This window comes from Bidens hawaiensis, unplaced genomic scaffold (assembly GCF_021521415.1).
Source record: "Bidens hawaiensis isolate Kalapana, Puna unplaced genomic scaffold, B.hawaiensis_p1.1 tig00027120_1, whole genome shotgun sequence".
NCBI lineage: Eukaryota > Viridiplantae > Streptophyta > Magnoliopsida > Asterales > Asteraceae > Bidens > Bidens hawaiensis.
Genome location: NW_027494381.1, coordinates 132,945 through 148,775, shown reverse-complemented (window position 1 = coordinate 148,775; position 15,831 = coordinate 132,945). Strand labels below are relative to the sequence as shown.

General features: G+C 34.2%; 1 pseudogene; it reads right to left on the bottom strand.

Moving 5' to 3' along the window:
* Nucleotides 1–2,602: 2,602 nt before the first annotated feature.
* On the bottom strand, nucleotides 2,603–4,776 carry LOC143574829 (WAT1-related protein At3g30340-like; annotated as a pseudogene).
* Between the last annotated feature and the right edge of the window lie 11,055 nt (nucleotides 4,777–15,831).

The window sequence follows — 15,831 nt, the reverse complement described above, 5'->3', positions numbered from 1 at the left end:
CCTAATATATACCATGGTGTTTTTAAATCGGTTATTTATACACATATAACTATAACAAGAAAAACGGTTGTGAAAAAAGCTAGAACGAAGCCTAGGTTAAGATTCCATTATTGATTTGGTACTTATAGCCCTCTATGTATTTGTGTTCATTAAAACTATTAAGGAGTTGATAAACTCAATCCGTTCTTTCGTAACCAAAACATATCGCATTAGTCTATAAACAAGAAAGAGCATTTATATGAAGCTTGACATATAAGCGAGATATTAGTATCTCCTTTGAGTTTGATCAAAGAGCTGAATATATATGTCAGTTTTCTGTTTGTATTACATAATTATTAAAGCAGTTATTTGTAACATAAGTAGGTTAAGGTCCCCAACCTAGAGACATGGACCGTCACAGTGTACGTATGTGTGATGTTTTTTAGTTTCGATCTGAGAAATGGGTCAGCATGGGTTGTCTTGGTACTTTCATCCTTTCTTTCTTTATTGGGGGGACTGTCTATTGATTATGACTTAATTTCACTATATATCTTTGCAAAGATGTTGATGAATATAAACTTCGTAAAAGTTACATTCATATTTCTTAATTACTACGTAATACGTAATAATATATTTATATGTATACAAGCATCAACTTTTGTGTGCATAAAAAAGTTTGTAGAATGTGCATAAGAGTTCTTTTGATTTCTTCTTATTTTTAACCTTATACGCTTCATATTTTATTTTAATCCATATTGTACTCATCTTTTACAAGTTAAGCATATTTCATTATTAACCCTAACACTTTTCAACTTTTAACTTTGGTTCATAACACTTTTCATCTTCTACCAATTTTCCGTTTTAACGCTTCTGTCTAAATTTTGCATATCAACACATTGCAATGCGCATATGTGATTCGAAGTTTTTACGTCTATTTTCTTCATTCAACGTTTCAGTCCTGGCTCAATTTAGTTATTCTTTTATCTGTTTTATGTTTGACTCTAGTTTTTGTGTGTTAACACGCCACAATGGGCATGATTGAACAATTTTACGCCTACTTTTCGTTTGGTTTAGCAGTCCAACCACAAAGCACAGATCCAACGCCCCCCATCAACACACGAGTTCAATAAACCCCTTTCAATGTTACCTCTTTCATGGTTTTGCGCCCCCACCGCAGCACAGAAGCCTTAATACTAGTTAACCATAAAAACACAATGCAGTCATGGCTACATATATGTATGCATCACGGCCCCCTATCTCTATTTTTTTCTATGTGGTACCACCTTATGGCCCCAAACGCCCATTGCAATGATATGGGACCTCTCTACCCTTGCTTCCATCCATCATTATGTACCACCTAAGGTCCCATTAGACTAGGTTAATTAATATGAAAAATCTCAGACAAATTGATAAGCTTGATGTTGGATAATAAATCATATTCTCAACCAAACCAACGAAGTATGTTAGCTCGGTTAAACTAGACAACGTTGTCGGTATGGGGCCTTTTTTGTTTTTCAAATTTGCGCATCTAAATGTTAATGCATTTATCACATATGGGGACTTAAACTGAATTCCTTTTTGTGAGATACATTTATCACATATGGGGACAACGTTTGTGACATACATTACATATATGTTAAACAAGTACGAAGGCCCTAAGATCGATACATTAAAGCACAGTCGAGACGTGGAGGCCCTAGTTGTGATCGGGTAAACCTTACTTTAAAGCTTACGGGTAACGGTCTAGCATGGACCGTCTCTTATAACAATTGAAAAAGAATCCGATCAAGACAAAAGCTAATGAGTCTAGCTTGGGCTATATCATACTAGACTAGATGACTTGTTGAGTATAACATTAGTTGGGTCTAGCCCAATGATTTTTAGCCCAACACATTGTGGCCTATAAACATCCTTACCCATATACAGTTCCCCTTGTATAAAAATGTTTTATCCTTATTGTAAGGCATCTTCTCCCTTAATTACCCATTACTAAAAATAGACTCTAGATGTTATTAGAACCGGGTTTCGGATATTATCGGATTTAGATCGGGTACTGGTTCGGGTTTGGGTTTCAGCACTAGAAGTCATACTCTATCCGTACCTACGGGTAGGGTAGGGTTCAGGTTCGGGTATTAAAAACTCCGGTTAAAAACCCGGTTCCGGTTTTTTTTCGGGTCCGGTTCCGAGTTCGGGTTTCTTTTGCACCTATAGTCGCACTGTGTCATTGTGATGGGCCGAAGTGTTAGTTAACTTGGGCTTTTGGGCTAGCAGCCTAGAAGTGTAAAATCAGAAATTAAGAATGCATACTTGACTACTTGTGATTTTGTGTACCAAAACACATTTAATAAAAAACTTAATAATATTATTATTTTATTAGACAAAATATTTAAATACTAATCAACAAGAATCTGAAATTTTGCGAACTAAATTTGCGGTATGAGAGATGAAAATGTTACTTTCTTAAAACCAAAAAGGATAAATAAATAAATAAATTAAATGCTAAATAACATAGTAATCTTTTAGGGCTAAACAAAATGAACTAATCACTATGATCTTTAGCGTAGCAAATTCCAATCAAGATTGTGTATTTAGTGATTTTTCTTAATTATCTAGCGCAAGTTGTTTGAGAAAAATCAAATTAAGTAGCAATAAAACGTATATGAGACTCCCTAAATGTATATAATGAATATGAGATGTCTACGAATCACTATAATTAGTGTTTATTCAAAATGCGCAATGTTAATTGTCTTGTTGACACTGTTAAACAAATTTTTAGTACAAACAACCTAACTTTCTAGGATTTTTGGATCCTTTGAATCACAAACTACCGAAGACGGCTGAAACTCAAGATCTTGAACATTGATCTTTTTGTTTTCGGGATTTTGCAACTCTTTGTTCTTTCCCCACAGGAGAATGTATAGTCCTGCTACCACGATAGCCGATCCTACTAAACTGTTCACAATAAGCGAACCAAGAACCGTGATCAACGATTGTATGGATTTAATAATTAATATAGTAGGATGATGAAATGATGAAACATATAAATTACCTTCCAACATGCAATGGTTCATGTAGAAATGGAATGTCTGTTACACCTGCTAATATTTGAACAAGAGGACTGAATGCGGCACCGAAAACCGGACCTCTTTTCTTCACACCCCATGAGATCCCAACAACGCACAACCCGGATCCAACAATCCCCTGGTTCCATCAAACCATTAAACCAACAAACAAACGTAGCAAGTAATCGTGCACCGTAGTAGTGTATTCTAGGGGTGTTCATGAAATCGAAATAACTGACTGCCTAGCGTTTATGTTTTTTGAAAAAGCATTTTTCGTTTTTGGTATAAACCAATAACAAAGAAAACAACCAACCCGAATTTTCTTTAAGTAAACTGATAGAAGACAAAATTTTTAGATCCAAATATGTTAATCAATTATTAACAGAACTTTTAGGTCCAAAGTTTCAAGCCCAAATTGTTTATTTTGGGCTATCGGCCCAAAATTTTTCACATTCAAATAGTAAAATCCAAAAATCCAAAACCGAACCAAACCCATTGTGAAAATCAAAAAATCTAAAATGAACAGTTTTCAAAACTCAAAAAAAATGCTTTTTTTAGCTTGGTTTGAGCCCAAAACCGACTAATACACGCGCAAAGTTTAATTGGAACACATAAAGATGAAAAGCAATTCACTTACAACATAAAGGATGCTTAAGATTTGCACTTTCCCTTTAAGAATCCATAAAGTAAGATCTCTGTGGATGAACAAGCTTAACACTAACGATTGAACCGCACCGAAGAACATCATGATGGCGGTGCTGGAATACTTCAAGGGGTATCTTTTTCCAATCTTTGATTGAACAAGAAACCAAGCAGACCACAGAATTGTGCCTGGAGCCAATGCCAATGAGCCTGAAGTCCATCTTGCTTTCTTGGGTGCCAAAACTGAACTCAACCTTCTGATAGATTGCACATGGATGGATTCATTTGTGGCTTGCATATATGAGTGGTGGTTAAATAAAGGCATTCCTTTATAAAAGGTTAGTAAAGTTGCACCTCCCACACACACCAGTGTCCCTATCACTTTTGCTCTTCCACCATTTGATTTTATGTTCACCCTTTTCAATCTATATTAAAGTGACACATATATATGTGACTCAAACATTTATATAAAGTGAATAAGTACATATGGATTGAAGGAGTAATGGAGTATAGATACAAACCCAAAGGGTAATGACATGATGAATGTGATCACAGGCACAACATTGAGAAAAGCACGAGAAAGTGGCTGATGTGTGTTGTATGCCCAAAAGAAACAAGTATTGTGTGAGTGATGCCCTGCAGACATACCGCCATATGAAGATCAAAATATAGATACCGATAGTAAAAAATAAGTACTGAGATTCAGTCCTGTGTCACTCGGATTAAAAAAAAAACAGTAAACATACGTTAAAACTTGTCACGTACCCAAAAATTGCATTCAAGAAGAGGTAGAAACTTATGTTGTATGTAAGCTTTACTTCACTCTTCCTGCAACATATATATGTGCATTCAATATATATATAATCACAATATGCATATAAAATTTCTCAAACTCACGCGTGTACCTTTCAAAAAAGAAGGCTACCGGGGCCAAAAAGATGGCGGCAATAATCAGGCGATAGGTGATGAAGACAAGATGATCAAGTCCGTCGACTATAACCTTTTTGAGAACTACATTAACGGTTGCTAAGGTGAACTGGACGGCGATCATAACCAAAACTGGGCACCATTTTTCATAGCTTTTACTGCCCATGAATACTTTTGGCTAATATGAATAAATGAATAATGGTAGCCAAAAGGCAAGTAATTTGAAGAACCAAGATCTTGGTGGTGTCTAAATATAGTGATAGGATATATATGCAACACGTTGATAATTTGTGATCAAAGAAAGAAATTTGTGGCAGGCAACTTATATGTCACACGAGTTTAATAGTTATATATTATATATTATATATAATATATATTCTATATTCTTTATCTAAAATTTTGACCGTTCCTTTAAACTATTGGTGACGTATGGAAGTTGGGAATCAGCTGCAATCATTAATTAACCATATAATATATGAAGCATCATGGTAATGCAACTATAAAAGAAGAAAAGAAAAGATGCATGCTTTAAGCTATTATTTTATTGTATTGTATAAAATAGAAACCACAATAGTAATCAGTTTCCCTTGTTCATCGACATGTACCAAAAGAGCCATGTGAGCAATTCCTTTTTGAGTTAACATTACATAGTGAGTCACTCACGATTTGAGAATTATGCATGTATGGTACTAATTATGCATGCATGGATGTGAATTTGAGAATCAAACTCAAGATTTTGTAACTTTAATTCAAAATTTTTCATTTTTAAGTAGATTCAGTCATTCACATTTATGTCAAGATTGTATTTGATATCATCTATATCTCTAGGAGATTGTATTTGATTTGTATAGGATCCCTGTATAATGGATTAAGTTTTCAATAATATTCACGAAATATTCCGATACTATATACAATTTGCGTAACCTTCTAGTCAAGTGGCATGCACCCTTGTCCAAAGCAACGATCTACTACAACAGCGTATCTGTTGTTTACTTGTCTCAGAACCCGATATAACATCAAAGAACGAAGCACATTGAAACCGATATGCAAATTTTTAGATAAAAGTGTGGCTTAACCATTTTCACGCTCTTCACGTGCCTTCAACTTTTCAGAACACCGACATTTTCACAAAATGCCCACCCCGTCAATTATTCATGTCCTTTTAGACCTGTCTGAGTGTCAAATTCCCGCTCAAACCAAGGGGGAATATTAGTTATGCGTATTTATATCAAATATTATTGATATCTTCTATATCTGTAGGAGATTGTATTTGATTTGTGTTGGCTCCCTGTATGGGATTAAGTTTTTCAATTATATTCACAAAATATTTCGATACCATAAACACTTTTATTAGACAATGTGTAGTGGGCTACAAATTTGAGCGATATTGGCCGATTCCCCCCCCCCCCCCCCCCCCCCGACGATAAGAGGTGCAACTGGGGGGTGGGTGGGTGGCGACGAGAATTTGTCGTGGGATGTGTTTATTGATTTAATATTATTAAATTAAGTATGTGTAATACACACACACACATACATATCCCCTAAAATGAAAGTCATTCCTCTACTGACGTTGCGGCACGTGTCAAAAATCGCACATATTTTGTAGCTCTCCACTATACATAGCTTTGCGTATTTATATAATCAAAAAAATTTAAATCAATGCAGCAAAATTATTGATTTAATTTGCTTATATGCATATAGGGGAAGTATAAAATGAAAACCTACTTGAGTTGTGAAAACCCTATGTAACATCGTTTTTTTTTTGTTACATGTAATATATGGTGTAACATTTAATACAAAACATCGAAACATAAAAAAAAATATTTTGCTATTTTTTAACATTTTTTTACTAATTTTTATATATGTTTTCAGGAGAGATAAAAAGTTATATTTATATTTATATTTTTTTATTCATTTTAATTATGGACCACAAGATTTCAACTTTAATTAAAAACATATGATTGAAAATGAGTTTTTAGAGTTTTCATAACTATATATATATATATATATTTATAGAGGAGAGGAGGGGTAGAGAACGACCGAAATTGACTTGAGATGAGAGGATTATGCATGATTTGATAGACCTAAATCTCTCCGAAGGACATGGTTGAGGATAGGAATTCGTGGAGAAGTAGAATTAAAGTTAAGGATTTTTAGAGAGAATTGAATACCTTAGGGCTTAGACTTAACTTATTTAGGTCACATACCATAATGGTATTTCCCTTACATATATTATTATTATTATAATTATTATTAGCTTTTATATAGCTGCTAAACTGTGATCTTATTATTAATATTATTATAATTAGTAGTAGTTTTTATATAACGGTTAAACTTTGATTTCCTTTATTTTGCTTCATACACATGTACTTAGAGCCGAGGGTCTCTCTGGAAGCCACCTCTTTATTCCTTTGGATAGAAGTACGGTGTGCCTACATCCCACCCTCCCCAGACCCTACTTATAGCTTTGCTGTCGGTGGGATTTTACTGGGCATGATTGATTGATTGATATTTATTTATTTACGTGGATGGGGACTCATGAGGATAGATATATACATAAGATAGTGAGAGGTGTGGAGAGACATCTGCCTGCAGTTGGTCAGCATCTGATACTTTGATTGAAACTTAAAGGCGGCAATTATATCTCCATGCAAGTAGAGAACAATGTGTCAAGTCTATGCAGATCGCATCTACAACAATAATATATCTTACTAGCTCTCTTTATAGATATTATATGATTATATATGAATTTTTAGAATTTTTAGGATTATGAATTTTAGAATTTTTAGGATTATATATATGAATTTTTAGTTATGCAATTTAATTATCAGCATTCAATGTTTCTGTAAAGTCAACTTGCTTAGAAAACAGTGTTGTTACATATTATAGACACTTTTCTAAAAGTATGTCGCTGTTGGTTGATGTGTGATGTATCATTAGAGAAAATCGTGGATGCATGAAACATTTAATGTTCAACAAAAATATGTGTGAGTACATATTTGGCTTGTGATTTGGTCAGTTAAAACGTCACATTACTGTTATATAAGTAGTACACTTTAACTAACCTATCATTTAACAAAGTTTGTGATGTTTAATCATATACTTAAAAAATGATAAGCTAAAATGGGTGGACCCTGCCCTTTTTAGTCTTTTTGGACGGTTTGGCACCGGGAAGGTGTTGTGATTTGGCAGTTGGTTAACGGGTGAGGTGGCACGGTTGGCGGCTCGGCGCCCCTAACCATAACCACAACATGGTTTTGTAGTCGTTAATTAGGTACGTAATAATTTTTTAGGGGAGATATTACCCGTGATTGTTTGATTAAGTGTTTGACTTGCAATTTGACAGTTAAATTGATACCATGGCATGCTACGTACACTTTGAGTATTGAATATATTTCATACAACTTGCTTAGAAAAACACATCTGATACGGACTTCCTTGATCCCGAAAGCATGACGTTTGTTGATAAGGAGAAAGTAGTTGTGTGATGCATATCCTTCTTTAGTTAGCTTATTAATTGTTGTCATGTTTGCAAATCTGGTTGGTATGCGAAAACGGAATAGACGAGAGAATGAAATGAACGGATGAATGGAATGGACAATTAAAAAAAATTGATCATCATCATTGTAACACCCCGGCTAAAGCGGAAACGCCTGAGTGTAACGTACAGATTGCTCAAACACATGTGACACTATTTGGTGACCATAATACAATTATTTCATTTAAATCTTCATGTAACACAAGTTTAACGAATAATACAAGTTGTAACACTTAAATAAACAATTGATAAGTTGTTTTTGAATATCCTATAGGCATGCTATGTGTCTTCTAACTTTCATTCTTTTATCTTTACACCTGTAACATATGTATAAAATAAAGTCAGCTATGAATATAGCTGGTGAGATTCCCACAGTTTGATATAATACGTAAAAATCATACAATTCATGGACAAGTGATAAACGAGCAAGTAAAGTCCTTTCCAGTTGGTATCAACCAACATACTCGGGTAATCGCACAAATAAGGTCCTTTCCAGTTGGTAACAACCAATGTACTCGGATGATGAGGCCCTTTTCCACTCGATATAAATGGATCTGAGTGCAAAGGGGGGCGTATTGTCACAGCCCCCGACCCCTATACTCCGGGAGGGGAGCCGTGAACGTTGAGTGGTGGTATCGATGTTTATTAAAATAATTTGCAGCGGAATATTTCATCAGAACCGTAGTTAGGAAAATTAATCAGAGTTATAAAAACACCATAATTCTTATTTCATAAACTGGGATAAAAACCCATTTTTTTATACAAACATAAGTTTTATAGGGATAAACCCTAATTTACAAAACACGTTTCTTTATTCTGGTGACAAGCCACTTATTTAAGCTGGAAGCCCGCAGGCATCATTCCTTTGTCTCTAACAAGTCACCTGAAACATGTTTAAAAATATTTGATCAGCAGGAAATACTGGTGAGTACATTCATTTATATATGACACATTTTACAGTTACAGCATTAAGATGTTTTTACATCTGCCTGCTTACAAATTACCGAAAGGTACTTGTCACTCGACCGTATTTGTGACTGTGGTCATATTACTTATTGGCTAACACTTGTCCAATAAGTAACGTGTAATAGCCCAGTAGGCAAGCCTTGTATACAAAACCCCACAATACCAGTAGTAACCATCTCGTAAGTCTACAGAGACTTAATCACTGTAACGTAGTTTAAATCCTTTGAAAATATTTAAACTATCCGTCATGAGTTTGATGGTTTTGGAAAAGAATCATGACAGCATTGAAAAATCAATTGTCTCACGCAAATGTGAGTTGTGCAAAAACTCGAATGTCTCACCTTCTAAGTTTATATTTAACAAGCCTTCTGGGGTTAAGCACCTAGATTAAACACAATGTAGTATATCTATATTAGTATAAACCCATAATCATAACGATAATCACGAGACATGAAACTTTACACGATAGTACAATGTCATACCTTGGTTAGGTAGAGCTTTTGGATTCGTGTTATGAAAGTTCCTTTTAATTGGAGAGGTACTGTTACAATTACTCGGGTATAATATCAACCTTATATAAGAAATATGAGAGAAAGTATGATTTTTGGGACGAGTTTGTGAAGTCCATATTGCTGCCCTATTTATGCTTGAATTTGAGCATCTTCGCGTATCGCGAAGGAATCTTCGCGTATCGCGAAGCTTCAGTAGGTTTGCCTAGTCAGTCCTAGTTATGCCACGTGGCTCGACACGTGTCAGGCTACGTGTCAATGTTGCTTAGCTTTCACGTCACATCTTCCCGTATCGCGAAGAAGCTTAAGCATGCTTCTTCGCGTATCGCGAAGGTGCAAAAACACTAAGGCGGCGATGCGAAGTGCAAAGTGCGTCATCAAAGCGCCACATTGCGCCCATCGCACTTCGCCCGAGCCCGTGTGCGTGCGTAGCAATGTTGCGTAGCTTTCACGTCACATCTTCCCGTATCGCGAAGAAGCTTAAGCATACTTCTTCGCGTATCGCGAAGGTGCAAAAACACTAAGGCGGCCCTTAAGCGGTGATGCGAAGTGCCAAGTGCGTCATCAAAGCGCCACATTGCGCCCATCGCACTTCGCCCAAGCCCGTGCGCGTCGGTTCTTCGCACCCTCCGCTAGGACTACTGAGTGTGATTTGGCACATAAGAATATTATCATGTAAACTCTCTTCCTTATAAAGAGCTTACAAGTTTTGTAATCTAGCGATGTGGGACAAGAGTTAGAAATCCTATTTATACCATGGTGAAAGCCTTCCATTTTCTTTCCTCCACCAATGTGGGATGGAAATTTTCCTTTTTATTTTCCATTCTTCCTTTTACTTCTTCTCTTTTCTTTCTCATTTCTTCATTTCTTCCTTTGATTATTTTATTCTTTATTATGGTTTGTTATAAGTATGGTCATACTTATTGAGGCTACCACGTGCAAGTAATTTCGAGCAAGTAATCAAGTAACACACAAGTCCATATAGTGAATTGTAGTTTGTAAGCGAAATTGTAATACATTGAATTTGTAATAAGATACATATGCTACCCCAAAATATGAAAACGTTTAAAAAGGGGTTGTGAGAAACTCACCTCAAAATCGAAGATAACTTGAAATATAAACCGTAAGCACAATAAAGAAACCGAAGCAACCGAAAGTACTTTTAAATAATCCGAAACGATTGAACTTCTCGAACTATAAATAAAATAAATACGAATATTCAAATACCAAATTAATGGGATTATTAAAGTTAATTATTGATTTGGTTTTTGGAGTTAAGCATTATTTAACGTAGCTTTTATTATTTTATGGCATTTTTATGTATTATATTAATATTTAGAGTTAACGAAATAGTCATTAACGAAACGTATTTTATAATATTATTTTAAGCGTAACAGAAATTTAATGATTTGAATTATTTTAATATCATAATTTTAAACACTAATATGAGAGTTACAAAGCACGGATTTTATCTTGGAAAATTAATTATGTTATTGGTTTAAACTAAAAAATTATAATCTAATGAATTGTAGTTAACGGATTAAAGTTAATGAAACTAACATTAATGAATTAAAGTTAACGAAGCTAATACTAATGAATTATAAATCTATCTTTGACGGTTTAACAATTTAAAAGAAGCTAATGAATTAAAGTAACGGAAACATAATTAATTTTAACGATTATCGGACATGTAAGTTAGGTTTAGTTAAAAATAATATTATAATTTACAAAAATTTTATCTGGTTTAAAAACATATATATATATATATATAATGATTGTTGATGGTTTATTTGATTTATAACAATTTTTAATAGATTTATTTGGTTATTATAATAAAACAAAATTGGTTTACAAAAAAAAAATCACAAAATGCACTGACCCGGGTTCGAACCCGGGCCCGTGTATAACTCATATGCCTTTACCACCAGACCAAGTTACAAGTTTGGTTTAAATACAGAAACAAAAATACTTAAGTTTATGTTTAAGTTCATCTTCCTCACCATAAAACCATAGATTCTAGTTCTCTTAATTCGTTCCATGATTGATTAAATTAGCTTATGGGTTTTATTTGTCGGCATTTAATGAATCAAAACAATATAAAATTTACCTGGTACCGATATGATTTGACGGTGAACCTCAATGGCCGGAATACGAATCTTGGATCAATGATTACGGGAAGTATAGAGTAAAACAGATGGATTAGAGGTTGTGGATGAGTTTATACTGATGTTTGGGTCCTATTTATAGTCCTAATTAGAGCGTAAGACGTTAAATTACATTAATTTGTGTTAGGCCATTTTCCGGAGATAGTCACGAAAATAACTGGTTACATCCGGTGATTATATCTTGTTATAACGCAATTATTATATTGATTACAGTTATATAGCGACTTCTAAGTTCGTTATGCTAATTATTCGGGTCAAAGGATGTTGATTGTGGTGATTTAAAAGGTTCGCCGGATATATTACGCCGCTGCCGCCGGCGTGGCCGGAATTACGGGGGGGGGGAGGGGAGGGGTGGTTTCGGATTATAATATTATTATAATTTAAAAGAATTTACATTTAGGCCCTCCAAGTTCTAGTTAAATTTAAATAAGGAAAAGAAGTTTAGTAAAAATTAAGTCCTTAACTTTGAAATTGTGTTAATATAGAAGTGTAAGTTATAAATCTTAGGTATTTTCGTATTTTCCTCGTGTAGCTTGCACTGTTTAAACCCCGGAGTTCCGTTAGTTGGACAAAATGAATAATAAAAGAACGAATGCTAATTGTAAATCATCGAGAATAAAATACAAACGATGAACATGAACCAGAATACGCTTAACGACAAATCGGGTCAATTTAATGAATTCAACGAAACTTGAGATATAAATATATATTTATAAACAAAGCCGAAAATTTTAAAATGGGTCGGGTTTTTCGGGTTTGAAAAGTAACGAATGTTACAATCATTCCATTGGTTAGCTTGGCTATCATGCGAGAATAGAATGAACCTTAAATTATTAGGAAAATATATATGAAGGAATAGAAACAAATGTGGTGGTGGTTGTGGCGGCTGATTGTGGTGGTGGCGGTGGCGATGGTGGACATATAGGTGGTGGTGCCTAGTGGTGGCGGTAGCGGCTAAAGATGGTGATGCCAGCAGTGACTGAGGGGTGGTGTCGGTGATGGTGGCCGATAGTGATGAAGGGATGACTATAGTGGAATAAAAAAATGAAAGGGGGGGGGATTATTTTGGGTGTGATTTTATTCCATCGATCAATCAAATACATTTTCTTTCATTCCCTCACAATGGTCCACTTCATTCCGTTATGATTCTTGCATACCAAATACGTATTCTAATATGTTGAATTATATTAAAAAAATGTTGGTATAATAAGTATGTCAAGATCTATGTGTTTAAATACTTATATTATAAGTATAATGTGAAACAAGCCTAATAACTAAAGTATATGAGAAAGAGATGTTTCATTAATAAGGTGAGTAAAATAAGATGTACATGTATGCGAAGATAACTTAGAAAAAAAAATCGAATTATATTAGGTATTGATAACTGTAATAATATATATTTATAACACTCTCCCTTAGTTAATACGCTTGGAGATGATGTTTCGTTAAAAGGCCTTGCTAGAAAAACCCATTGGGACAAAATCATAGCCAAGGGAAAATGAGTGCAACGCGTATCGTCTCCCTTTGATTTACATATACTTTAAAATGGTAAGTATCGTGTTTTGTGAAAGTTGCCTTAAAATTTGGTAGTCAGTCATTTGCGTCGTCGTCCTTGACATGTGAATCCTTAATTGAACAATGTAACACAATCTTCACATGAAAACTTCTATTGCCTCATAGCGTAAACATATATCATTGTATCCATGACCCTGTTGTGTTTCTCTGCATCAACAAGACTTACAATACGATGATGCGATCCAATTGCAAAAACACTTCGTGCTGATAGCGTGTTGTGAAACAAGTCTAATAGCTAAAGAATATGAGAAATAGATGTAGGGAGAAAGAGAGGTTTCATTAATAAGGCGTGTGATACAATGAGGGGCATATATATGAGAAGATAACTTTGAGAAAGGTCTAATATATATTAGGTATTGATAAGCAAAATAACGATGATATATATTTATAACAGAATAATGATTGTAGCGTGGATGCTATGGAACAAAAAGACTAAACGGTGTGTAGTTGATGTGGAAAAACGGTATCGTACAAGAACAATGTGCCCACCTCTAGGCATTGCAAAAAGCAAGCCGACACGAGAACCGCGTCTCAGTCTCAATTGAAAGAAAGCAAAGGCAAACCCGCATGTTAAGGAAGAAAGCGAGAGCACCCTCCTCTAATACATAAAAGGCTAATGGACTAGTTGAAAATCCATGTAGTATATCCTATTGAAAAAATCTTAATATTGTTTTTTTTAGAGTGGAGGGAGGGGGGGGGGGGGGGTTGAGCGGTTGAATGCTCAAAACTAGTTACAATTTAAGTTATATCAAACTAGAGGTTGCCCTCGGTGCGTTGCACCGATCGAAAGTTTCAAACATACATAAAACGGTTCAGACACACATAAAACATATGTATTATAGTAACTTTACCACCACACAACCTTACTTTTTCCATTGCTTAATTTAATATGAAATTCATAAATAAAAAAAAAGTTTATTTCTATTGAAAAAAACACCAAAAACCAAAAAAAAACCAAAATGGGCTAAATATTGTAAAAAAAAACATCAAAAAGCAAAAAAAAAAAAAAACAAAATCGGCTAAATGGAGATTCAAACTCGAGACTGCATCTTACAGCAACAATGTAATACCACTGCACCAGCTTCCATTTTAGTTATCATTATTAGTTTCAAAACCATAAATACAAAAACAGATTTTGAAATATTAAAAAAAAAAAAAGAAATTTAGTGTGGCAGCCACTTATTGGACTTATATTAACTGTAGCTATAGGTTTTCTTTTATATGGGATATGTTATTCGTACGCCTTTTGGTTATCCACACACCCTACATACGATCATATAGGGGCTATACGATCGTATGGAACCCCACATTAAAGGGTGTGTGGATAGGTCAAGGATGTATGAATAACCAATGCATTTATATATTGTATATAATATGTATACAATCCATTATTATGTGATTTTATCAATGGGTTAAGAAAAAAAGTTGTTTTGGGATTCCTTATATTTATCTCCTCATGGCTTATAACAATAAGTTATAAGTTAAAAGTTTGGAACTTATCAACTTATCCTCTCACATAATAATTAATCTCAAACATATTTTATTAACTTTTCATAAGTTATAAGTCATAGGAATATAAAGATAAAGAATCCCAAACAACCCCGTAATATAAACAAAATTTACAAAAAAAAAGTAAAAAAAATAGAGAAAGGAAAAAAAAGTATGTCTGGCCATTTTATACCTGAATTCCATCTTATATTATTATTACATGCTATCTTATCATTATCTTATCGTCCACTTTAATTTTTCATCGTATACGCTATATCTAACTTTTCATTTTTATCATACGTGTCACCTTATATTTTATGTTGAGTGTGGATGTGAATGATCATTGCATTAACATCACCATGCAATAGGGCAAATTGTCCATTCCCAGTGTATGCATCAATACTATCAACTATTCCTAAAATGCAATGTTTCATGCGTCTCATACAATTATTAAATATCATTTCATATGGTATGTTTTTTGCACTTGCATATTATTATTATTTTATTAAGTTTATTTTTTTTTTTTTAAAATCATTTTCTGATATAAATAAAATCAATTTATGTACACACGGTATAGATATAAGCATAGATGCAATCATTTTTTCATTTACAGTATGTACTTATTTGCTTTATTTATAACTTTATTATTTGTATCATCTCGTGTGTTACACAGGCTCTAAAGCTAGTGTAAAATAAAAAAATAACCATCCAACAATGATCATGAAACCGTTGCTCTACAACTGCTCGCGACACCGTCATCCTGATAGGGATACCACCTGATGGCACCGCCAAGGGAAACGTTCCACGTGGACTGTGATTTGGGTCGACTAAGGCAGGGGTGAGCAGAAAATCGAATTAACCGAATGGAAACCGAATTAACCAAAAAAATCAAACCGAAAAAACCGAACCGAAGTATAACCGACGGTTAATTTTTTGTGTTTTTGGAAAACCAAATTTTCTATTTCTGTTCGGTTTTCCAT